This window comes from Schistocerca nitens, chromosome 4 (genome assembly GCF_023898315.1).
Source record: "Schistocerca nitens isolate TAMUIC-IGC-003100 chromosome 4, iqSchNite1.1, whole genome shotgun sequence".
Lineage (NCBI taxonomy): Eukaryota > Metazoa > Arthropoda > Insecta > Orthoptera > Acrididae > Schistocerca > Schistocerca nitens.
In genome coordinates this window covers 566,725,628-566,750,543 of record NC_064617.1, presented here as the reverse complement: position 1 = coordinate 566,750,543, position 24,916 = coordinate 566,725,628, and the positions used below count along the sequence as shown (strand labels likewise).

Genomic DNA, 24,916 nt, shown 5'->3' with positions numbered 1-24,916 from the left:
GAAGAGATGGAAAATGGCAAACGTAATTATTATAAAGAAAGGAATGGACAAGGACCCAGCAGAAGTAAAATCTTACAGGCCGATTTGCTTGTTGGACATATTCGGCAAAATATTGGAGAAACTGCTGGCTGACAGATTGGCGGCACACCGAGTGTTGTGCGGGGTGAGCGACAGGCAATTCGGGTTCAGGCTGGGGCGGTCAGCATCTGATGCAATCGCCCTGGCGGCCGAGGTCTGCAGCTCGACCCAGCACAAATACGTGGTTGGCATCATGGTTGATATCAGTGGCGCCTTCGACAACCTTTGGTGGCCTTCGCTCTTCTCCTGCTTGCGGGAGAAAGAGTGTCCAGGGCCGCTATATGGTTGCCTGAGGAGCTATTGTAACGATCGGGAGGTCTGGTTATCATCATCTAGCGAAAGAATCGGGAAGATAATTACCAAAGGATGTCCCCAATGTTCCGTCTTAGGACCCCTTTTCTGGGACATACATATGGAGCCTTTATTAGATAGATTACAACAAAGCGATGAGGTGCTAGAGGTGATAGCCTACGCGGATGACCTCCTCCTGTTGGTTGGCGGCCGTAGCCGCGAAGACATTGAACCAAAACTAGTGACAGCATTAGACAAACTGCAGCAGTGGTGCCAAGCGACAAAAATGACGATATCACCCAGTAAATCCACCTACTTACTACTGAAAGGAAATCTTATTAGGAACCCGACTGTTAGAATAGACGGATCACCAGTTCTCCGACGACGAGAGACATGTTACCTGGGAGTTATCATTGATGAGAGGTGGAGCTTCGGGAAGCACATTGAAACTGTCACCCAGAGAGCCCTTCAGATTTTAAATAACCTAATTTCCATAGGCCACAAAAGATTTCACCTTCCTCCACACCTAATTAGACTTTACCACAACAGTATTTTAACCTCAGTTGTGGGCTATGGCTCGGGAGTCTGGGCGCACAGGCTCACGAGGGTTGTGCCCACCATGGCAGTGAGAAGGGTCCAGAGAAGTATGATATTAAGATCCGTAGGTCCTATAGAACATCTCCAGGGGGAGCCCTATTAATCATAATGGGGCTCTGCCCTCTGGACATAAAGATTAGAGAACAGGCGGCTTGGTATTGGGCCAAGAAGGGAAATTATGAGAAGATTGCTGATATCATGGGTATTAGACTGAGGGATAAAAGAGAGATAAGGATAAGAGGGGAAGAGCTCTGGCAGGAGATTTGGGAGGCAGAAGAGACTGGACGAAGAACCTTCCAGTTCCTACCCAATGTGAGGGATCGCCTTGAACTGAAGTACTTTGAGCCAACGCAAGGGTTGATCCACTTTCTCACTGGCCATGGACCCTACCCAACATATTTATGTCGATTTGGGAAAAGGGCAACACCAGCGTGTGACTGTGGCGATCCGGAGGGCACGCCTGAGCACGTAGTTTACGAGTGTCCCCTCTTCAATGATATCGCCAACAGACTACGAGACAGACTACCCAACCGCGACACATACCAACTACTTAGACGAGAAGAAACTTTTCAGACATTGAACACTCTGGCAAACGAGGTATCTCGAAAAGTACTAATCGACTATTTAGGAGAGATACAGTAAAAAATGAGCGACAATAACCACCAATTGAGTCTAAGAGCCCTATTCCCATACCGCCTGTGCGAGGACTGGCCGACTACCTCTAAGTTGGGGACCGCCACGTGCAGGAATAGGGGGAGTGGGGAACAACTACCGATTGCGACACACACACCGGACATGACGTAGGATAGGTTAGTTTGTAGGACTTAGTTATAGGAAATTAAGTTAGGGACTGCAGCGAATTAACATCGAGGCCCGCCCAGTGCCAGGGGCATGCTCTTCGGGGTTAGCTCGAAGAGCAGGGCAAGTAAAAGTAGGTTTATATCTTCACTGGCACATATGTGACGCTGCAGTATACATATATAAATTAGATTAGTAATAGGAATTAGGCATAAATAATATAAGTAGATATTAGAAGCCCATTGTTACTAATGTTAACTGTAGCTCACTCACTAATAACTATATTAATGCTGCAAAAATGTTTAATATAAATGTATCACTGATAGGACCCACTAATGTATTAAGGTTGTGGGTTAAATTTGTATAATTATAATGGTTTGATAATAAAGAATTAAAAAAAAAAAAAACAGTCTCGAGTCTGGTGTGAGGTCCGTCGTCTGACGGCGCGTCTCGGCGCGGGCTCGCCCGTTGCCGGCGCGCCGTAAGGCGCGTAAGCTCGCACTGGAGCGTATCGCTTTCCAGTCGGGTGTGCCGCGAGAGTCCTCACAGGGGAAGTGATGTGTCTCTTATAGCCTCTCCTTCCCAAGTGGCTCTTTCCGCCTTCCCGTGGTGCCAGACATTAAGCTCGGCATTCTGCCTTGCGACAAAAGGGAGAGCTGCGACCCAACCCAATGCGAAAGCGAAGGGTGCGTGGCACAGGGGGAGCTGTGTCGAGGGACCGAACACCAGTCCCTTTCTGTTCGCAGGGCACAGACCAGCAGGTGCTCTGCATGCCGGCGACTTCGTTTGTCGGCGTGGGATCACGGCGCGAATCGGCAAGGGTGCTTCGCCGCGCCCCTGGGTAACCGGGGCGTGTTCTGCCAAACCCAGGAGGAGGTGACATCGCCTGGGCTAGGTTAGATGGGCCCAGACCGCTGAACGACTGGGGGACCGACCCACCACCTGAGTAGGAGTGGGTCCTTGGCCTTCTGGTGGAAGCTCGGGCAAGTAGGCGGCGAAGGGCGAGGGGTGCATCCGCCTCTCCGGAGTGCGGGGTTCAGTTTCCGAGGAGCGTCGTGTGAAATCGTCGACGACGGGGCCATCGATGGGGACCAGTGCGCTGGCGACGGCGCGCTGAACCCGGCAGCTCTGTAGTGCCCTTGACCTAGGGGGGAGGTCGGTGGGCGAGCTGCAGAAGTCCCCCCCCCCCCCCCCCCATGCCAGAGGAGCCGATCCGGGGCAAGAGACGGGCTCCCACTCTATTTTTCACTCGTCAGTCAATATGGCCACAACTGAGACGAGTGAATCGAGTGCGCTCAAGCGAGCATCTGCGATGCTTGATCCCTCTCCTCAGGACGAGACGGGACTGGCAGAAGATGAAACCGTTACGCAATGACATGCACGTGTCACGCTGCTCTTGGAGCAGAACATTAAGAATGGTAAAATAAGTCAGGCGGCATTGTCAATTATTAAGAACGAGCTGGCTGCATGGGCCATCGCCCACGCCAAGCTCGAAGGCCGCGCAGAGGAACTTGAAAAGGAAAATGAAAGATTGAGAAGGCAACCAACTAAGACTTGGGCTGGGGTGGTCGCGCAAGCACCGCCAAAGCCACAAACCACGAAAGAAACGATCGCCAAGGTGACCAAGCGGTCAGACACGGCGGTCTTTCTTAGAACTCTACCAGGCCAAGACACAAGCGTTAAAAAAATACAAGAACTGCTGACCAAAAGTATTGACCCGGCAAAAGACAAAATTAGAATAAATAGAGTAAAACCCAGTAGAAACTCGGTGATTGTGGAGGTGGCTACAGAAGAAGACAAATAGAAATTATTATAGAATCCTAAACTGAACTCGGTAGTCAAGTGTGAACCGCCGAGAAAAAGAATCCCACTGGTCATCCTATACGATGTACCATCAACAATGACGAACGAAGAACTGTACCAAAGCATAAAGGACCAAAATTTTCATCAAATGAATGAAAATGAATTTAAGGATTCTTTCAAGCTAAGATTTAAAACGGGACCTCGCGATCGTGATGTTGTACATCACGTCGCCGAGGTCACAGCACCAATGTGGAAGCAAATTATAACAATTGGCAGACTGTATGTTGGCTTCCATGCCATCAATATTAGGGATTACCTTGTGGTACCTCGTTGCCATAATTGTGGGGACTTGGACCACATTCTAAGGCACTGCACCAGGGGATCGGCTTGCTCCAGGTGCAGCGAAGATGGTCACACACGTAAAGAATGTAAAGCCGCAAGCGTATGCATTCCCTACAAAAGACGTGGGAAGAAAAGCTGCGGAGCCTCAGGACGAAATTGCCCTACGTATCGCATGCTAGAGCAAAGACTCATATCTAGAACGGACTATGGCTGAGTACGTAAAACAGAACAGGATGCCAAAGCGAAAATCCCCTAGCAAAAGGAGGAGGGATGCCATTAGGGCAAGCAGATTCAAAGAATTCATAAAGTCTCTTTCGAGGGATCTGATACCTGAAACAGTTGACAAAAGCATCCAAACAGATCCACCAAAAATAGATAAATGTATCCAGACAGAAACTATCCCTATGGATACTCCCTCCTCTCTCAGCAGGGAAGGGAAGCCGACCAAACACCACCAACGGCAAAGGCATCCTGTGCCTGAGGTCTCAGTAAATGAAAGTAACCAGAAAGAACAAAAGTCTGTGCAAGAGAGCACAATAACAAGCTCTCTAGACACCTCAGTGGTGAGACTACCGCCAATAGATCCGGTTCGGATATATCCAAACTTAGAGTTCACCATGCAACTGGCGAGATTGGAGCAGCCGGCTACCTTGACCACTGCCTTACGACATGTGGTCCGCGTAGGGCACGAATATGGAAGAAGAGTCACCTTCTCGGTAATGGAGGCTGTAGACAGAATACAGCTTAAGTCAGTGAATCTCCCCACTGACTTCGGAGCCCTGCGAGACTTACTAAAGAAAGTTTTCGAGAGACGAGGAGAAAAGTTTGACCTAAACGACATTTACGAACAGTCAGTCCTGGCTAATGGACATATCACGTATGACTGGAACAAGACTTGGCCAGAAGACCACATACATACATACTTTCCATAGATGACAAAAATTACCATTGGCCAACTTAACGCACACAACAGTCGACTTGTAATGCAGGAGCTGCGAAGGGAAGTGGAGGAGAGGAGGCTGGATGTGCTCTGTCTACAAGAGCCGTACTCCCTGGACGGAAAAATTACATTTACAGCCGCGACGTGGCAGGTAATCAGTCAAGGAGATAATCCGAAAGCGGCAATAATTATCACGAACAAAGCCCTGAAAGTGACTACACTTTCACAGTACACTAACAGTCACTGCAATGTCGTGGAGTTGCTATCTCCCAGAGAAACAATCATACTAATTAACATGTACTTTCAGTACGGAGATAATATTGAAACGCATCTTGACCATCTCGCAACAGTAACCACGGCATTGCGGGGACGAAGGATGACAATCACCGCTGATATTAATGCAAAATCCCCCCTGTGGCACAGCGGCACAAGGGACACCAATGGAGAGAAAGTAGAGGATATTATCATGGCATCACAACTGGTGATAGCTAACAAACCTGGTAATCCTCCAACCTATGCGGCGGGAGGAGGACTAGGTACGAATATTGATATAACCTTAGCCACCCCCAATGCAATTAACACAATATTAGAGTGGAAAGTAGAAGAAAACGCCACCACAAGTGACCACAACCTAATCACATTCATTCTAGGTGGAAAAGGGTCCTGCTGGGCCATGGGGTGGGAAATGCAGTTTAATTACAGAAGGGCCGATTGGGAACGACTAGCCAGGGAGTGCGTCATTCCTGCCTTGCCAGAGGGTGGAGCAGACTCTGACATAGACGTAAATGACCGAGCAGAAGAACTGACCAATGCAATAACTAGCGCGGTGAAAGCTGCCGTACCGACCAGGAGGAAGGCCATTGCAGCCTCTCCATCGTCATGGTCGCCCGAACTAGAGAATATGCGCCGGTCTGTTAGAAGGCTGAGAAGGTATTACCAGCGCAGTGTCGTCTGGCCGGAACGGCAAAGATGGCTGATGCAGTATCGGGAGGCTAAACTTCGTTTTCAGAAAGAACTCCAGGCTGTCAGGATACAAAGCTGGGAAAATTTCGTCCAGAGCCAATTGGCATTGGACCCCTGGGGTACACCGTATAAACTAGTACGAGAGAAGATCCGCTCTCCACTGGAATTATCAACAGTCAGGCACGGGGACAGGATGACAGCATCCTGGCAGGAAACTGCTGAGGTCCTCCTCCGGTCCCTGCTGCCTGATGATAGCGCGGATGGGGAATCTGATCAGCAACAACAACTAAGACGAGACAACCTTAATGAATACACCAACAATACGGCAGTCTACCCTTTCTCGGAGGAAGAGGTGGCTGCCCACTTAAAGTCACTTAAAAGGGGTAAAGCTCCCTGGCCAGACGGCATTGTAGCTGAGGTGGTGCAATTCCTAGCTCCCCAGCTAACTGCACCTCTCACTCACTTATACAATGAGTGTTTGATACAGCAAAAAATTCCAAGGGTGTGGAAGTCCGCAAACGTAGTCATTATTCGGAAAGGGTTAGATAAAGATCCTACAAACGTAAAATCCTATAGACCAATCTGTTTAATCAACATACTAGGGAAAATATTAGAAAAGCTACTAGCTGACTGATTGGCTGCACATAGAGTGCTGCGTGGGGTGAGCGACAGGCAATTCGGCTTCAGGCCTGGGCGATCGACATCTGATGCAATCGCCCTGGCTGCTGAGGTCTGTGGCTCTACCACACATAAGTACGTGGTGGGCATTATGGTCGACATCAGTGGCGCCTTCGACAACCTGTGGTGGCCTTCGCTCTTCTCCTGCTTGCGGGAGAAGGAGTGTCCAGGGCCGCTATATGGTTGTCTGAGGAGTTATTGCGAGGAACGGGAGGTCTGGCTATCATCTTCTAGCAAGAGAATTGGAAAAGCTATAACAAAGGGCTGTCCTCAGGGTTCCGTGCTAGGGCCCCTGTTCTGGGACATCCATATGGAGCCTTTACTAGACACCCTACAACAAAGTGAAGAAGTGCTAGAGGTGATAGCCTATGCAGATGACCTCCTCCTGCTGGTCGGCGGCCATAGCCGTGAAGACATTGAACCTAAAATAGAGAGTGCCTTACACAAGCTACAACTATGGTGCCAAAACACCAAAATGACGGTGTCACCAAGTAAGTCCACTTACTTACTATTGAAGGGACAATTAATACGTAACCCTACTGTACGAATCAACCGCTTGCCGGTTCTTCGGAGACGTGATGTACGATACTTGGGCATCATCATTGATGAGAAGTTGAATTTTGGGAAACACATCGAAACTGTAACCCAGAAAGCCCTCCAAACACTGAATAATCTCGTATCCATAGGACACAGAAGATTTCATCTACCACCACACCTTATAAAACTTTATCATAACAGTATATTAACATCGATAGTGGGTTACGGATCGGGAGTCTGGGCACACAGGCTCACGAGGGTGGTGCCCGCCATGACAGTGAGAAGGGTTCAAAGGAACATGATTCTTAGATCGGTAGGTGCTTACAGAACAACACCGGGGGGAGCACTACTAGTCATAATGGGGCTTTGCCCCCTGGACATCAAAATTAGGGAGCAAGCTGCATGGTTCTGGACAAAAAAGGGAAATATAACAAAAATAGAGGAGATCTTAGTTATTGGGGCAAGGGATAAGGGTGAGATTCGGCAAAGAGGAATACAATTATGGCAAGAACTGTGGGATACGGATGAAACAGGGCGCAGGACACATGAGTTGATACCAAGCATTAGGGAACGGCTAAGAATGAAGTACTTTGAACCAACCAGAGGGCTAATCCATTTCCTCACTGGACATGGACCTTACCCGGCATACTTATGCCAGTTTGGGAAAAGGGCCACACCCGTGTGTGAATGTGGTGATCCGGAGGGCACTCCCGATCATGTGATTTACGAGTGCCCCCTCTTCAATGATGTTGCCTCTACACTACAGGATCAACTACCTGACCACGACACTTACAACCTAATAAGACAAGAAGACACCTTCCAGATAATAAATAGACTTGCCAACGAGGTATCACAGAAGGTGTTGAGGGAATACATGAGGGAACAAGACTGCATAGCACAGATTATGACTAATGTGCCCTACTCCCTTTCCGCTTGTGCGTGGATAGGCCGACCCTTTAGTCTGGAATCCGCCACGCACGGGATTAGGGGGGGTAGGGGAATATGAATAACCCGGAATTGACAATACACTGGAAATGACGTAGGTTAGAATTAGTTAGTAGGAATTAGACTAGAAATCTAGATTAGGTACCTGCAGCGATTAACATCCTGGCCTGCCCAGTGTCAGGGGCACGCCCATCGGGATTAGCTCGATGGGCAAGGCAATAAAGTAGGTTTGTACATCGCTGACACATCTGTGACGCTTCAGGAAGTAGAATGTAGGTCTAGTTATAAACTTAGAAGTTAAAATAAACAATTGTATAGCTGCCCATTGAACTTAGATTAGCTGTAGCTCACAACTTACTATATATATATATTGTAATCAGCTGCTAATTGTAAATAACAGTAGCAAGTAATGACCCACTAATCAATTAAGGAGGTGGGTTGGATGTATAAATATTATTGTTGATGGTAAATAAAGATTAAAAAAAAACAGAGTCCCGACCAGAGATGGAAGGGACGCTTTTATTAGATCAAAACCAATCGGTCGGCTCGTCCGGTCCGTTAGCCTTGGTGACTCTGAATAACTTTGGGCTGATCGCACGGTCCTCGTACCGGCGACGCATCTTTCAAATGTCTGCCTTATCAACTGTCGATGGTAGGTTCTGCGCCTACCATGGTTGTAACGGGTAACGGGGAATCAGGGTTCGATTCCGGAGAGGGAGCCTGAGAAACGGCTACCACATCCAAGGAAGGCAGCAGGCGCGCAAATTACCCACTCCCGGCACGGGGAGGTAGTGACGAAAAATAACGATACGGGACTCATCCGAGGCCCCGTAATCGGAATGAGTACACTTTAAATCCTTTAACGAGTATCTATTGGAGGGCAAGTCTGGTGCCAGCAGCCGCGGTAATTCCAGCTCCAATAGCGTATATTAAAGTTGTTGCGGTTAAAAAGCTCGTAGTTGGATTTGTGTCCCACGCTGTTGGTTCACCGCCCGTCGGTGTTTAACTGGCATGTATCGTGGGACGTCCTGCCGGTGGGGCGAGCCGAAGGCGTGCGACCGCCTCGTTGCGTGTTCGTGCGTCCCGAGGCGGACCCCGTTGAAATCCTACCAGGGTGCTCTTTATTGAGTGTCTCGGTGGGCCGGCACGTTTACTTTGAACAAATTAGTGTGCTTAAAGCAGGCAAGCCCGCCTGAATACTGTGTGCATGGAATAATGGAATAGGACCTCGGTTCTATTTTGTTGGTTTTCGGAACCCGAGGTAATGATTAATAGGGACAGGCGGGGGCATTCGTATTGCGACGTTAGAGGTGAAATTCTTGGATCGTCGCAAGACGAACAGAAGCGAAAGCATTTGCCAAGTATGTTTTCATTTATCAAGAACGAAAGTTAGAGGTTCGAAGGCGAGGAGATACCGCCCTAGTTCTAACCATAAACGATGCCAGCCAGCGATCCGCCGCAGTTCCTCCCATGACTCGGCGGGCAGCCTCCAGGAAACCAAAGCTTTTGGGTTCCGGGGGAAGTATGGTTGCAAAGCTGAAACTTAAAGGAATTGACGGAAGGGCACCACCAGGAGTGGAGCCTGCGGCTTAATTTGACTCAACACGGGAAACCTCACCAGGCCCGGACACCAGAAAGATTGACAGATTGATAGCTCTTTCTTGATTCGGTGGGTGGTGGTGCATGGCCGTTCTTAGTTGGTGGAGCGATTTGTCTGGTTAATTCCGATAACGAACGAGACTCTAGCCTGCTAACTAGTCGCGTGACATCCTTCGTGCTGTCAGCGATTACTTTTCTTCTTAGAGGGACAGGCGGCTTCTAGCCGCACGAGATTGAGCAATAACAGGTATGTGATGCCCTTAGATGTTCTGGGCCGCACGCGCGCTACACTGAAGGAATCAGCGTGTCCTCCTAGGCCGAAAGGTCGGGGTAACCCGCTGAACCTCCTTCGTGCTAGGGATTGGGGCTTGCAATTGTTCCCCATGAACGAGGAATTCCCAGTAAGCGCGAGTCATAAGCTCGCGTTGATTACGTCCCTGCCCTTTGTACACACCGCCCGTCGCTACTACCGATTGAATGATTTAGTGAGGTCTTCGGACTGGTACGCGGCATCGACTCTGTTGTTGCCGATGCTACCGGAAAGATGACCAAACTTGATCATTTAGAGGAAGTAAAAGTCGTAACAAGGTTTCCGTAGGTGAACCTGCGGAAGGATCATTACCGACTAGACTGCATGTCTTTCGATGTGCGTGTCGTGTCGTGCAACACGCTACCTGTACGGCTCGCAGTAGCCGTGCGCCGCGTGCGGGACCACGCGTGCTTCTCAAAACTAACGGAAAATGTTGTGTGGTACGAGCGCTGAAGCTCTGGAGCGGCTGGCCTGCGGCACGTGGCGCCTCGCGCTGGTTTTGAATGACGTTCGCCCGAGTGCCTGTCCGCTCCGGAGTGGAGCCGTACGACGCCCATCGGCCGTGAGGCCGTTGGACACAAAACACTGGAACAGGGGCCGTCGAACGCCTCAGTCCCGCCTATGCAACTGTTTTGAAAGAGACAGTGGAAACTGTAAAAAGATCACCCAGGACGGTGGATCACTCGGCTCGTGGGTCGATGAAGAACGCAGCAAATTGCGCGTCGACATGTGAACTGCAGGACACATGAACCTCGACGTTTCGAACGCATATTGCGGTCCATGGATTCCGTTCCCGGGCCACGTCTGGCTGAGGGTCGGCTACGTAAACTGAAGCGCGCGGCGTTTGTCCCGCTTCGGAGACGTAGGAGTGTCGTGCCGCCCTGTGAGGCCGGCCATGTCCCCTGAAACGAGCGATGCACGCCTGTCGCCTGGCGGTTCGCATACCGGTACTGTCTCGGTAGCGTTCACAGCCGGCTGGCGGTGTGGCGTGCGATACCTCGTACAACGACCTCAGAGCAGGCGAGTCTACCCGCTGAATTTAAGCATATTACTAAGCGGAGGAAAAGAAACTAACAAGGATTCCCCCAGTAGCGGCGAGCGAACAGGGAAGAGTCCAGCACCGAACCCCGCAGGCTGCCGCCTGTCGTGGCATGTGGTGTTTGGGAGGGTCGACTACCCCGACGCCTCGCGCCGAGCCCAAGTCCAACTTGAATGAGGCCACGGCCCTTAGAGGATGCCAGGGCCGTAGCGGTTGCTTGAGACTGCAGCTCCAAGTGGGTGGTAAACTCCATCTGAGACTAAATATGACCACGAGAACGATAGCGAACAAGTACCGTGAGGGAAAGTTGAAAAGAACTTTGAAGAGAGAGTTCAAAAGTACGTGAAACCGTTCTGGGGTAAACGTGAGAAGACCGAAAGGTCGAATGGGTGAGATTCACGCCCATCCGGCCACTGGCCTCCGCCCTCGGCAGATGGGGCCGGCCGCCAGCGCGGCGCAATCCGCCTCGGGGTCGTGTCTGGTTGCCTTTCCACTCGCCTCGGGGTGGGGCCATTCCGGTGTGCGGTGGGCCGCACTTCTCCCCTAGTAGGACGTCGCGACCCGCTGGGTGCCGGCCTACGACCCGGGTGCGCAGCCTGTCCTTCCGCGGGCCTCGGTTCGCGTCTGTTGGGCAGAGCCCCGGTGTCCTGGCTGGCTGCTCGGCGGTATATCTGGAGGAGTCGATTCGCCCCTTTGGGCGCTCGGGCTCCCGGCAAGCGCGCGCGGTTCTTCCCAGATGACGGACCTACCTGGCCCGGCCCCGTATCCGCGCCGCTGTTGGCTCGGGATGCTCTCGGGCGGAATAATCGCTCCCGTCAGCGGCGCTTCAGCTTTGGACAATTTCACGACCCGTCTTGAAACACGGACCAAGGAGTCTAACATGTGCGCGAGTCATTGGGCTGTATGAAACCTAAAGGCGTAATGAAAGTGAAGGTCTCGCCTTGCGCGGGCCGAGGGAGGATGGGGCTTCCCCGCCCTTCACGGGGCGGCGGCCTCCGCACTCCCGGGGCGTCTCGTCCTGATTGCGAGGTGAGGCGCACCTAGAGCGTACACGTTCGGACCCGAAAGATGGTGAACTATGCCTGGCCAGGACGAAGTCAGGGGAAACCCTGATGGAGGTCCGTAGCGATTCTGACGTGCAAATCGATCGTCGGAGCTGGGTATAGGGGCGAAAGACTAATCGAACCATCTAGTAGCTGGTTCCCTCCGAAGTTTCCCTCAGGATAGCTGGTGCTCGTACAAGTCTCATCCGGTAAAGCGAATGATTAGAGGCCTTGGGGCTGAAACGACCTCAACCTATTCTCAAACTTTAAATGGGTGAGATCTCCGGCTTGTTTGATATGCTGAAGCCGCGAGAAAACGACTCGGATCGGAGTGCCAAGTGGGCCACTTTTGGTAAGCAGAACTGGCGCTGTGGGATGAACCAAACGCCGAGTTAAGGCGCCCGAATCGACGCTCATGGGAAACCATGAAAGGCGTTGGTTGCTTAAGACAGCAGGACGGTGGCCATGGAAGTCGGAATCCACTAAGGAGTGTGTAACAACTCACCTGCCGAAGCAAGTAGCCCTGAAAATGGATGGCGCTGAAGCGTCGTGCCTATACTCGGCCGTCAGTCTGGCAGTCATGGCCGGTCCTTGCGGCCGGCCGCGAAGTCCTGACGAGTAGGAGGGTTGCGGCGGTGGGCGCAGAAGGGTCTGGGCGTGAGCCTGCCTGGAGCCGCCGTCGGTGCAGATCTTGGTAGTAGTAGCAAATACTCCAGCGAGGCCCTGGAGGGCTGACGCGGAGAAGGGTTTCGTGTGAACAGCCGTTGCACACGAGTCAGTTGATCCTAAGCCCTAGGGGAAATCCGATGTTGATGGGGGCCATCATAGCATGATGCACTTTGTGCTGGCCCCCGTTGGGCGAAAGGGAATCCGGTTCCTATTCCGGAACCCGGCAGCGGAACCGATACAAGTCGGGCCCCTCTTTTAGAGATGCTCGTCGGGGTAACCTAAAAGGACCAGGAGACGCCGTCGGGAGATCGGGGAAGAGTTTTCTTTTCTGCATGAGCGTTCGAGTTCCCTGGAATCCTCTAGCAGGGAGATAGGGTTTGGAATGCGAAGAGCACTGCAGTTGCGGCGGTGTCCCGATCTTCCCCTCGGACCTTGAAAATCCAGGAGAGGGCCACGTGGAGGTGTCGCGCCGGTTCGTACCCATATCTGCAGCAGGTCTCCAAGGTGAAGAGCCTCTAGTTGATAGAATAATGTAGGTAAGGGAAGTTGGCAAATTGGATCCGAAACTTCTGGATAAAGATTGGCTCTGAGGATCGGGGAGTGTCGGGCTTGGTCGGGAAGTGGGTCAGCGCTAACGTGCCGGGTCTGGGCGAGGTGAGTGCCATAGGGGTGCCGGTAAGTGCGGGCGTTTAGCGCGGGCGTGGTCTGCTCTCGCCGTTGGTCGGCCTCGTGCTGGCCGGCGGTGCAGGATGCGCGCCCCTGTGCGGCATTCGCGCCCCGGTGCTTCAACCTGCGTGCAGGATCCGAGCACGGTCGCGTGCCTTGGCCTCCCACGGATCTTCCTTGCTGTGAGGCTGCGTCCGCCTTAGCATGCTCCTCCGGGGTCGCGCGGGTGCTTGGATTCTCTTCAGCCGCCATTCAACGATCAACTCAGAACTGGCACGGACTGGGGGAATCCGACTGTCTAATTAAAACAAAGCATTGCGATGGCCCTAGCGGGTGTTGACGCAATGTGATTTCTGCCCAGTGCTCTGAATGTCAACGTGAAGAAATTCAAGCAAGCTTGGGTAAACGGCCTGGGAGTAACCGTTGACACTCTTGATGTAGCCAAATGCCTCGTCACCTAATTAGTGACGCGCATGAATGGATTAACAAGATTCCCGCTGTCCCTATCTACTATCCAGCGAAACCACTGCCAAGGAAACGGGCTTGGAAAAATTAGCGGGGAAAGAAGACCCTGTTGAGCTTGACTCTAGTCTGGCACTGTGAGGTGACATGAGAGGTGTAGCATAAGTGGGAGATGGCAACATCGCCAGTGAAATACCACTACTTTCATTGTTCCATTACTTACTCGGTTAGGCGGAGCGCGTGCGTCGTGGTATAACAACCCGGCGTCACGTTGTTCTCGAGCCAAGCGTGTTAGGGTTGCGTTCGCGCCGCGGCTCCGTGTCCGTGCACCACAGCATGCGGTGCCTGTGGGTGCAAGCCTGCGTGTGCCGTGCGTCCCGTGTGCTTCGGCGCGTCTGCTTGTGAGGCGCAGTTTACTGCCTTGCGTGATCCGATTCGAGGACACTGCCAGGCGGGGAGTTTGACTGGGGTGCTACATCTGTCAAAGAATAACGCAGGTGTCCTAAGGCCAGCTCAGCGAGGACAGAAACCTCGCGTAGAGCAAAAGGGCAAAAGCTGGCTTGATCCCGATGTTCAGTACGCATAGGGACTGCGATCCTTTTGGCTTGGAGAGTTTCCAGCAAGAGGTGTCAGAAAAGTTACCACAGGGATAACTGGCTTGTGGCGTCCAAGCGTTCATAGCGACGTCGCTTTTTGATCCTTCGATGTCGGCTCTTCCTATCATTGCAAAGCAGAATTCGCCAAGCGTTGGATTGTTCACCCACTAATAGGGAACGTGAGCTGGGTTTAGACCGTCGTGAGACACGTTAGTTTTACCGTACTGATGACTGTGTCGTTGCGATAGTAATCCTGCTCAGTACGAGAGGAACCGCAGGTTCGGACATTTGGTTCACGCACTTGGCCGAGCGGCCGGTGGTGCGAAGCTACCATCCGTGGGATTAAGCCTGAACGCCTCTAAGGCCGAATCCCGTCTAGCCAATGTGGCAATGATATCGCTAAGGAGTCCCGAGGGTCGAAAGGCTCGAAAATACGTGACTTTACTAGGCGCGGTCGACCCACGTGGCGCCGCGCCGTACGGGCCCAACTTGTTTGCCGGACGGGGCACTCGGGCGGCGCTGTCTGGGATCTGTTCCCGGCGCCGCCCTGCCTCTACTGGTCGACCATGGGTGTCTATATTTCGATGTCGGGACTCGGAATCGTCTGTAGACGACTTAGGTACCGGGCGGGGTGTTGTACTCGGTAGAGCAGTTGCCACGCTGCGATCTGTTGAGATTCAGCCCTAGCTTGGGGGATTCGTCTTGTCGCGAGACGAGACCCCCGCGGCTGGGCGCCAGGGGCACGTGTGGCACCCCCCCCCCCCCCCCATGCTTGTTTCTTGTGCGTCGCATGCCTGGGCGTATCGGTTGGGCCGGGCGCGCCGCACCCAGGGCGCTGCATTGGGTGCGGCGGACTGGGGCGTATCGGTCTGCGGGCCGCCTGCCACTGGCGTGGGCGCTGCGATGGGTGCCGCCTCTGTGCGCGCGGGAGCGGCGGCGGGTGAGGCGGCGGCGGCGGCGGCGGCGGCCGGGGGTGTTGTGTTCCGCCGCGCTATAGCGTATCGCCTTGTTGGCTGGCTATGGGTGCCTGAAAGGCGGTGTCGGCCCACTGGTCGGCGCGTCGTGTGGGGGCAACGGTGTCGGGTGGGTGCCGTGCGGCGGTTGCGGCGCCCGGCAGGCAATGGTGCGTTTTCGCCGGCCCCAGCGACGTGTGGTAACATAGCGTACACCGCAGTACGGTGAACTACAATACCTTTAAACTACGGATGTAAAATAAAATATAATAACACATGATGTCCTGTAAGAAAATAGACTTGGGATAGGGTGTGCCGTTGGCAAGTCCCCGGGGCGGCTAGTGTGGGTGGTGATAAGTCCGTAGGGACCGGCAGCAATAAAGAAATGGCATATAAAGAAGGGGAGAATGGTGGCAGCACACCGACGTATGTTACATACGCGCGCGCCCTCTCGTACGGACGACGTCAATGTGGACACTAAACGGACGACAGCGCCCTCTGTGAAATAGCCAGGCCACTAGGGCGTCTATTTGGTTAAGCCACGATACTGCCCTCTATTGGACGACGTTGACAATGCCACCCACAGGCACACGAAAGCCATCTCTCGGAATGTGACTAAACTACACTGACATCCAGCCCAGACACGACACCGCCATCTACAGGAATCGAACGAAACCACGCCAACCATACCGCCAAAACACAGCATGGCCATCTATGAAAACACGACGAAACCACATGCAATACCCCCATCTACGCGAATCAGACAGCACTACAACCACCATGTCGAGCGCACCACAAAAACAATACCGCCATCTATGAGACGCCAAGCTGACTACGACGGCGATGGGCCCACAGTACCCGTATCCCGATCCCACCCACAAAGCCTGCATCCACCGTCCACCACAAGAGCCCCAACGCCAGTCCCTGCGCCGCACGAAGCCGTCCACTGACAATCACTCCACCCGCACCCATACCTACCTCACCCCAACTGCCCAACTCGCAACTCCAGCGTATGAACGGCGAACTCTTCCCGCAGTCGTAAATTGCAATCCACCCCTATATCTTGCGTTTCATGAAGAGCTTTATCATCCCTCCAAAACCCAGGCGATCATTGCAGGCAAAACCACCCCTTCCTTCCGCCTCCTTGAGTTCTACATCACCATCTATGGCCGTCCTATCGCCCTCACTCCCACCCGTAAGTACTTTGGCGTCACCCTCGACCGTCGCCTCTCCTGGACTTCCCACCTCTGGACAATCCAAGCCAAGGCACGCTCCCGCCTCAGTCTCCTCAAGCTCCTCTCCGGCCGCACGTGGGGTCTGGACCCCTCCACCATCCTCCACACTTATCAATCCCTCATCCGCCCTATCCTTTGTTATGCCCATCAGGCTTGGATCTCCACCCCCCCTTCCTTTTATAAATCCCTCCAAATCCTTGAACGCCATGCTCTCTGCCTCGCCTATCGCATCCGTCTCCCCTCCCCTACGCGGTTCCTGTACGATCTCTTCCCCTTCCCCCACCTCCGCCTTTTCCTTGAAAGGATACGGATCCTGTACACCTCCCGTAAACTCGATCCTCCTCACCCGCTCGTCTCCCCGATCCTCTCCCACCCCCGCCCGCTGCCGCGCCTGTATGCCCACGTACCACCTGGTCTCCATCTCTCCACCCTCCTTACCCTCTCCCAAGGTGGCTTCCGCCAGCTCCCCCTCCCTGATGATGTCCTCCTCCCCTCCATCTACCCCTCCTATCAACTTAACCCTGCCCCACCCCCCACTTCCGGTGTCCTTTCCTTTAGGCACCCTCCCTCCCTCCCTTCTCTTCCCTTCCCTTCCCTTCTCTTTCCTTTTCCCCCGTCCCCTCCCTCCACCCCTCTTCCCCCGGGCTTCCGCTCCCCCTTCCTCCCTCCCCTTTCTCCCCTGCCCGTGGCATCTTTGCTCTCCCCTGTCCCTCTCCCACTCCCCTTCCTCCTCCTCCTCTCTTGGCAGGTCCCCGGACTCGCACACACATAGTGAACATTCGCACGCCGGAGATCATCGCCTTCTGTGTCTCGTGTGTGTGACGTCGTTTAGTGTTTTTGGTGTCCGCCGTCCCACTACTACGTTCACTTGTGCCGTCGGATTCGTCAGTGTTCTGTGCGCCGTGCCAACGTGTTTTCAGTGTTGTTATCGTCACGTGTGAACGACTCCGTGTTTTTTATTTGTGTCTCTGTGACCTCTCTCTTTTGCCCGTCACTTTGTTCATTATCATTCTCCGTTCTTATACTATTGTAAACGCTATGGCTGAAGAGTGGCGTAGTGTGCCGCTGCCAGCCTACCTGATTTGTACAGGTTTTAAAATAACAATAAAGTAAAAAAAAAGAAGGGCTTTATCAGTCTCCTCAAGCTCCTCTCCGGCCGCACGTGGGGTCTGGACCCCTCCACCATCCTCCACACTTATAAATCCCTCATTCGCTCTATCCTTTGTAATGCCCATCCGGCTTGGATCTCCGCCCTCCCTTCCTTTTATAAATCCCTCCAAATCCTTGAACGCCATGCTCTCCGCCTCGCCTATCGCATCCGTCTCCCCTCCCCTACACGGATCCTGTACGATCTCATCCCCTTCCCCCACCTCCTTCTTTTCCTTGAAAGGATACAGATCCTGTACACCTCCCGCAAACTCGATCCTCCTCACCCGCTCGTCTCCCCAATCCACTTCCACCCCCGCCCGCTGCCGCGCCTGTATGCCCACGTCCCACCTGGACTCCATCTCTCCGCCCTCCTTACCCTCTCCCAAGGTGGCTTCCGCCAGCTCCCCCTCCCTGATGATGTCCTCCTCCCCTCCATCTACCCCTCCTATCAACTTTAACCCTGCCCCACCCCCACTTCTGGTGTCCTTTCCTTTAGGCACCCTCCCTCCCTCCCTTCTCTTCCCTTCCCTTCCCTTCTCTTTCCTTTTCCCCGTCCCCTCTCTCCACCCCTCTACCCCCCGGGCTTCCCCTCCCCCTTCCACCCTCCCCCCTTTCTCCCCTGCCCGTGGCATCTCTGCTCTCCCCTCTCCCTCTCCCACTCCCCTTCCTCCTCCTCCTCTCTTGGCAGGTCCCCGGACTCGCACACGCATAGTGAACATTCGTGCGCCGGAGATCATCGCCATCAGTGTCTAGTGTGTGTGCTTCGTTTTGTGTTTCGTGCTGTTACAACTCAACTGTTCACATGTGCCGTCGCCGTTCTCCGTGTTTTGTGCGCCGTGTCAACAAGTGTTCGTGCTTTTATCGTCCAACGTGAACGGCTTCTTGTTTTTTGTTTTTTGTAACTACTTTCTTTGCCCGCCATTTTTTGTATTGTCTGTGTCACCTGTATCATATTATTGTACCCCATAAGGCTGAAGAGCAGCGTATTAAGCTGCTGCCAGCCCGCCTTGTATGAGGTGATTAAAATTACAATAAAAAAGAAAAAAAAAGAGCTTTATCATCAGAGGGTTGGATCCCCTCATTCGAAGGCGCCAGATTCCAAAGCCTGGGCTACTCTCTGGTTGGAATCTCCGCTTTCGAAGATTGTGTCTGTATGTCTGTCTGTCTGTCTGCCCGTCTGCCCACCGCTTACTGTTGTAGCTGTTCGTCCGTCCGTCCGTCCGTCCGTCCGTCCGCCTGCCTGCTCGCTGTCCGTCTCCGCTGCTGCCTGCTGTCCGTCTGTTCGCCGCCGCCGCCGCCGCCGCCGCCGCCGCCGCCTGCTGTCCGTCCGTCTGTTTCGCCGCCGCCGTCGCCGCCAGCCGGTGCTCGCCGCCGCCGCCGCCTGCTGTCCGTCCGTCTGTTCGCCGCCGACGTCGCCGCCAGCCGGTGCTCACCGCCGCCGCCACCGCCGCCGCCGCCGCCGGTGCTCGCCGCCGCCGCCGCCGCCAGCCGGTGCTCGCCGCCGCCGTCGCCGTCCGCCCTGGTCGTCCGTCCTGGTCGTCGTCCGTCTGCGTCTTCGCCTGTTCCCAGTTTTGTGTCCTTTCTTTTTCGTGCTGTGCGTTTTTTCTTCCTGTCGTCATGTCCGCCCCCACCACCACCGTCACTACTACTACCACCACCGCCATCGTCTATACATCCCCTTCCGCCGCCTCCACCACTATAACTTGGTGTGCCCAGTCACACCCCCCTCCTTCCATCCCACCTCTCTTCACTATCCCTTCACCCTCGCTCCTTGTCGCCCCCTCTCCCGCTTCTTCCTCTCGCTCCTCTCGTTCTGATCCTTTCCCCCCACTCCCCCAGCCTGTCACTGCAGCTCCGGCTCGGGTGGTGGCCCGTCGGGCCACTGTCCACGCCCAGCTCTCCCCGTCACCTTCCCCATCACCGCCGCCACTGCCACCGTCATCATCATCGTCGCCGTCGCCTTCACCGTCACCGTCACCATCTCCGGCGCCGACTCCAGCCCCGGGACCTGCCACTCCCCGCCACATTCCAGTTGTTCCCATCCCCCACACCTCCTCCGCCGCCGTCAAGCGTCCCAGTGGCACCCCTGCCTCGTCTGCTCCAAAAAAGGCTCCACCTCGTCCCCCTTCCCCCACCCCTGATGCCATGGATGTCTCCCCACCCGTCCTTGCCCCCTCCTCCTCCTCCTCTACCCCTCCTCCTACCGCTACCTCCTCTCCCGTCCGGATCCCTCCCTCCTTGAAGCCCGGAACCTCACCCTCTTCCTTCGCCACAATTGTCCTGGTGCTCCCATCTCCCTCCTCACTCCTCGCCGTGATTCGGTACTCATCTCCTCCCCCAGCCCTACCCTCCACACAGACCTCCTTTCCCGCATCCCTGTCACCCGCTTTGGCCCTCATGCCTCTCTCACCCCTGCTCCCTCGCCACCTCCCTCCCGCCAACCCCAACCTCCGCGTCGCCCGCCGACCCTCACCGCCGTGATCACTCGGCTCAGTCCAGTGATCACGGAGGAGGAGGTGTTGGCGGAGCTTCAGGCCCATCCCCATCTGGAAGTGCGTGCGGTTCGCCGGATCCATAACGCTGCCGGCCCCACCCGCCTTATGCGGGTTTTTTCTGAGCACACCCCCTCCATAGACCGTCTCCTGAAGGAGGGTGCCCTCCTTTTTAACCAGCGTTATAAGGTTGACCCCTCCCATTCCCCTCCTCAATCCCTCCGCTGCCAAAGGTGCTTGCGGTATAATGCGCACCCAACATCTGAGTGCCGCGAGGCCCCCACCTGCCTGCACTGTAGGCAAGCCCACTTTTTACGGCAGTGCCCCAATCTCCAGTCCCCCCCTCCTGTAATACCTGTAACCTCCCTCATCCCACCTACTCCCAGAAGTGTAAGGCCCGACCCCCTCCGACCGCTCCTGAACTCACCGTCCCTGTCCGTCCCCTGGACGCCCCCACCCCTCCTGGCAATTCCCTTCGTCCCACCCCCACCGCTGAGGACATCATCAGGTTCATCACCATAGTCCTTCAAAATGTTCATCCCTTTCAGCGCCCCCACACCCTCCAGCAGATCTCCCTTGCCGCCCTTTCCATCTTCCAACTCAAGATGTACGCCACCTACTCCAACAACCAGGCCCATTTCACCTTCTCCCGTCTTGACACCCTCGTCTAAATCCCTGTCATGGCGCAACAGCAACGTATCCTTTTCAACAATATCTGCTCCCTCTCCGCCAACAAGAACCTCTTCCTGCACACCCTTGCCACCCACCGCGTGGATGCCTTCCTCCTCAATGAAACCTTCCTCCAACCCACCACTCCATCCACACCTCACCGTATCTCCTCCACCGCTCCGATAACCCCCTCCCAATTGCGCGTGGCGGAGTTGCCATTGGTCACCAGTGCCAGATCCCCGTTCGGCTCCAACCTCTCCTTCCCGACCCCACCGAACACCTGATACTTAGTCTCTTCTTCCCTGGCCTTACCGTTACCTGCGCCACCATCTATGTCCGCCCTAACGCCCCTCTTCCCTTCGACTTCCTCTCCCACATTGACCGTACCTCCTCCTCCTATGTGATCGCCGCCGACCTCAACATCCATAGTCGTTCCGCCGCCCAGTTACGGTGGTGGCATCGGTTCCTCTCCTCCCTTCAAGGCGACCTCATCCCCATCCCCCAGCATACCCGTCCCAAATCCAACTCCACTCCTGATGTTATCCTATCCTCCCCTAACCTCCTTGGCCGCATCACGGTGGATGTACTGGAGCCTATTGGTAGCGACCATCTCCCTGTCCTCCTCACCATTTCAGATGGTCGTCGCCCTCGCCCCGACCCTCGTACTGACCCTCCCCCTAAGTATGTCCACGACTATTCCCGTGCCGACTGGAATGCCTACCGGGATACCCTCTCCACCCAGCTCGATGGCCACCCTTTCACCTACCACCACCCCGATGATGTCACCCATGCTGCCTCCTTTCTCCAGCAGACCTTGTCTCAGGCCGTGGAGGCCCACGTCCCTACTGTCGCCATCCACCCCCACCGTCCTACCTTACCCCCACAGGCCGTCCTCCTCCTCCGTGAATCCCGCCGTCTCTACCGTGCCTTCCTCCACACGCGTGACCCGGACACACTACGACGCCACCGGCAACTCCAACGACACATTCGCAATTTGCTCGCGGCTAAGAAATGCCGGGACTGGCGGCAGACATGCACCCATTTAAATGCTACCCTACCAATCAACTCGTCCAAGTTCTGGTCAGCCTTCTGTCGCCTTACCGGAACTAAACCCTCCCCCTACTATCCTCTCCTCCATGATGATCACCCCTTCCCTGACACCCTTAGTAAGGCCAACCACTTTGCCTCCTACCTCTCCGATGTATTTTCCATCACCGATGATCCGCAGTTCGACTACTCCCTCTTCCCGGATATCCGCGATCAAACTGACACCTCTGTCCCTCCCCTCGCTCCTGGTTTCCGGTACTTGGACAACATTACACACATGGATCTCAATGCCCCTATCACTACACAGGATCTCATTGCTATACTCCGCACGAAACGCAACACCGCTCCTGGTCACGATCGTGTCACCTACCGTCACCTTCGTCAAGCTCCTGTCTCTTTCCTCTCCACCCTGGCCAGGCTCTACAATGTAGTCCTGTCCACCGGTTACTACCCCGACCTGTGGAAAACCTCCCGTATCCTCATGTTCCTTAAACCTGGCAAACCGCCGTCCGCCGTCTCCTCCTACCATCCCATCAGCCTTACCTCAGTCTTCAGCAAGGTCCTGGAATCTATCCTCACCCGCCGCATCCACCAGCATCTCTGCCAGCACCGCCTCCTTCCCGTTACCCAGTGTGGCTTTCGGCCGTCCTTCTCTTCCGACGACCTTCTCCTTCACCTCACTCATCTCCTTTCCAAACAGCTTAATTCCCGTCGCTCCGCAATCTTCCTCTCCCTGGACCTCGAACGTGCCTATGACCGCATATGGCATTCCGGTCTCCTCTTCAAGCTCCAAACCTTCGCCCTTCCCATTAACTACGTCCGTCTGATCGGCTCCTTTCTCTCCCGCCGTCCTTCCTATGTCACCGTCCATAACACAGATTCCTACACCTTTTTCCCCTCTGCCGGTGTGCCCCAAGGCCCCGTCCTGTCCCCCCTTCTGTACCTTTTGTACACGGCGCACATGCCGCCGCCGTCAGCCCCCGTCTACCTTCTCCAGTTTGCCGATGACACCGCCTTCCTTGCCCTTGCCCCCACCCTACAGCGCTCCCAACACCTTCTCCAATCCCATCTTGACCGGTTCACCGCTTGGTGCAACCAGTGGTTGCTCAAGGTCAATCCCTCCAAAACCCAGGCGATCATTGTAGGCAAAACCACCCCTTCCTTCCGCCTCCTTGATTTCTACATCACCATCTATGGCCGTCCTATCGCCCTCACTCCCACCCTTAAGTACCTTGGCGTCACCCTCGACCGTCGCCTCTCCTGGACTCCCCACCTCCGGACAATCCAAGCCAAGGCACGCTCCCGACTCAGTCTCCTCAAGCTCCTCTCCGGCCGCACGTGGGGTCTGGACCCCTCCACCATCCTCCACACTTATAAATCACTCATCCGCCCTATCCTTTGTTATGCCCATCCGGCTTGGATCTCCGCCCCCCCTTCCTTTTATAAATCCCTCCAAATCCTTGAACGCCATGCTCTCCGCCTCGCCTATTGCATCCGTCTCCCCTCCCCTACGCGGATCCTGTACGATCTCATCCCCTTCCCCCACCTCCTCCTTTTCCTTGAAAGGATACGGATCCTGTACACCTCCCGCAAACTCGATCCTCCTCACCCGCTCGTCTCCCCAATCCTCTCCCACCCCCGCCCGCTGCCGCGCCTGTATGCCCATGTCCCACCTGGTCTCCATCTCTCCACCCTCCTTACCCTCTCCCAAGGTGGCTTCCGCCAGCTCCCCCTCCCTGATGATGTCCTCCTCCCCTCCATCTACCCCTCCTATCAACTTTAACCCTGCCCCACCCCCACTTCCGGTGTCCTTTCCTTTAGGCACCCTCCCTCCCTCCCTTCTCTTCCCTTCCCTTCCCTTCCCTTCTCTTTCCTTTTCCCCCGTCCCCTCCCTCCACCCCTCTTCCCCCGGGCTTCCGCTCCCCCTTCCTCCCTCCCCTTTCTCCCCTGCCCGTGGCATCTTTGCTCTCCCCTCTCCCTCTCCCACTCCCCTTCCTCCTCCTCCTCTCTTGGCAGGTCCCCGGACTCGCACCCGCATAGTGAACATTCGCGCGCCGGAGATCATCGCCATCAGTGTCTAGTGTGTGTGCTTCGTTTTGTGTTTCGTGCTGTTACAACTCAACTGTTCACATGTGCCGTCGCCGTTCTCCGTGTTTTGTGCGCCGTGTCAACAAGTGTTAGTGTTTTTATCGTCCAACGTGAACGGCTTCTTGTTTTTTGTTTTTTGTAACTACTTTCTTTGCCCGCCATTTTTTGTATTGTCTGTGTCACCTATATCATATTATTGTACCCCGTAAGGCTGAAGAGCAGCGTATTAAGCTGCTGCCAGCCCGCCTTGTATGAGGTGATTAAAATTACAATAAAGGAAAAAAAAAAGAGCTTTATCCGATATGCGAAATTCCCGTTGTCCGCTGTCCCTCTCGTCGCGCGCGGTCGAGCGTCGCGTGCGCTCCCGTTTCTTTCGGCATTTTGGGTGGGTAAATCGAGTGCGATCATTGTGAAATTTGGCACAGAGTTTCGCGTTGTGACCTTACAACCCATGTAGGAAAATCTTTGCCCTCGCTCAAACCGTTTTTGTGTTATGGTGACGTTTTCGAAATTGGAAATTTAGCGTTGTGTCGTCCCAGTTACGGAAGTTGTGGTGTTTGTGAAGTGCTTCACCGACGCAGACTACATCTTGGAACGTCGCTGACGCATCACCTGGTTGCTCGCAAAGGTATTTGTGTCAAAATCTTTCAAAAAACCGATGTTTTCGTATAGCCATGACTTACCACAAACTCGTGAATTCTTGTCACTTCAGTGGTACTGGACAGGTGCTGTAACTGTATAACATCTGTAAATTTGCAGCTAAAGTGGCCCACTGTGCCTAGAAAGTGCTATTTTTGGTGGTCGTGTGTTGCCCTTTGTCTCGCGCGCTTCTCCGCGTGCACCGCGTGCTTTTAGAAATCCGTTTCCATCCGCGTAGTTTCAGTCGTTATCTAGCTTTCAAGCACATACCTGTATTCTCTGTAAATA

At 54.4% G+C, this 24,916-nt stretch overlaps 2 non-coding genes across 2 annotated transcripts; both read left to right on the top strand.

Annotated features, from left to right (window-relative positions):
* Positions 1 to 10,544: 10,544 nt before the first annotated feature.
* Positions 10,545 to 10,699, top strand: LOC126254326 (5.8S ribosomal RNA). Its single transcript, XR_007546040.1, has one exon. It is a non-coding gene; the product is annotated as a 5.8S ribosomal RNA (ribosomal RNA).
* A 188-nt stretch (positions 10,700 to 10,887) lies between these two features.
* Positions 10,888 to 15,057, top strand: LOC126254854 (large subunit ribosomal RNA). The gene has a single exon (XR_007546459.1). It is a non-coding gene; the product is annotated as a large subunit ribosomal RNA (ribosomal RNA).
* The last annotated feature ends 9,859 nt before the right edge of the window (positions 15,058 to 24,916 follow it).